The 1,257-nt window shown below is 51.2% G+C and overlaps 1 pseudogene across 1 annotated transcript in view; it reads left to right on the top strand.

The window, feature by feature from the left end:
• LOC111649158 (slit homolog 1 protein-like) overlaps positions 1-1,208 on the top strand; it is a 25,308-nt pseudogene extending 24,100 nt beyond the window's left edge. The window contains exons 10-12 of the transcript XR_015436682.1: positions 137-280; positions 408-782; positions 1,130-1,208. The product of XR_015436682.1 is annotated as a slit homolog 1 protein-like (transcript). The remainder of the gene's footprint in view (positions 1-136; positions 281-407; positions 783-1,129) is intronic.
• Positions 1,209-1,257: the final 49 nt, after the last annotated feature.

The raw sequence follows: 1,257 nt of genomic DNA, 5'->3' as shown, positions 1-1,257 counted from the left end.
GTTTTTAATTTTATATCTGCAACACTAGTTTCAATAGTTTGCTGATTGGTTGTTTGTTGAGGATGATTCTTCATTATATCTCTGGCCTGTGGAGCTTGTGAGATGTCACATAGTTCCCTCTGCTGTTGCCCTGCAGGCTGCTGAATGCAAATAAGATCCACTGCATCAGAGCCACAGTGTTCAAAGATCTGGAGAACTTGGCTCTGCTGTCGCTGTACGACAACAAGATCCAGAGTCTGGCCAAAGGCACCTTCAGCTCACTGCACAGCATCCAGACACTGTGAGACCACACACACACACACACACACACACTCTTTAAAGTCCGGCTCTGTTCGGTTCTCTTCCACCCGCATTCAGTTCGGATCTGACTGATGTTGTGCCCCCCTTCTCCTGTGATTTCCCATCAGCCACCTGGCCCAGAACCCCTTTGTGTGCGACTGCAATGTGAAGTGGCTGGCCGACTTCCTGCGTTCGAACCCCATAGAGACCAGTGGAGCTCGCTGCGCCAGCCCTCGCCGCCTCGCCAACAAACGCATCGCGCAGATCAAGAGCAACAAGTTCCGATGCTCCGGTCAGTGCCACTGTGTGTGTGTGTGTGTGTGTGTGTGTGTGTGTGTGTGTCTGTGTGTGTGTCCAGGCACCGAGGACAGACGTCAGAGCTACGAGTGTAACAGTAAGCCGGTGTGTCCCGCTAAATGTCGCTGCGAGGCAAATGTGGTCGACTGCTCCAACCTCCGCCTCACCAAGTTCCCTGAACACCTGCCGTCCTCCACTGAAGAGCTGTGAGACACACACACACACACACACACACACACACACACACACAGGCACAACAGATATTCGATACTCAAAAAAAGGCTTTCTATTTATATTGATTGATCCATGATCAGCCAGTATCAGCTGATGATATTGGTCTTGCTGCTATGGCTCCAGTTACAATGTGCAGCAGTCACACACACACACACACACACACACACGCTGTGCACAGTGACCTCGTGGATATCCATGCTGACATGTATGTACGGACTCCTGCTGCATGGCTGCACGCTCGCTTGGACAAACGCGCTCATTTCAAACTGACTCTTGTGCTAATGATGTTTTTGTCGTGCGCTCTCTGTGACTGTCGCAGGCGTCTCAACAACAACGACCTCTCCGTGCTGGAGGCCACCGGGGCGTTCAAGGGCCTGTCGCAGCTCAAGAAAATGTAGGTCGCTCTGAAAACTTCAGGCCTTTCCTCAAAAATAAACTTGCATGAAA

This window comes from Seriola lalandi, unplaced genomic scaffold (genome assembly GCF_002814215.2).
Source record: "Seriola lalandi dorsalis isolate HSWRI2012SDOR001 ecotype SW California unplaced genomic scaffold, Sedor1 jcf7180002050048, whole genome shotgun sequence".
NCBI classification, from domain to species: domain Eukaryota; kingdom Metazoa; phylum Chordata; class Actinopteri; order Carangiformes; family Carangidae; genus Seriola; species Seriola lalandi.
This window is presented reverse-complemented; position numbering and strand designations above follow the sequence as displayed.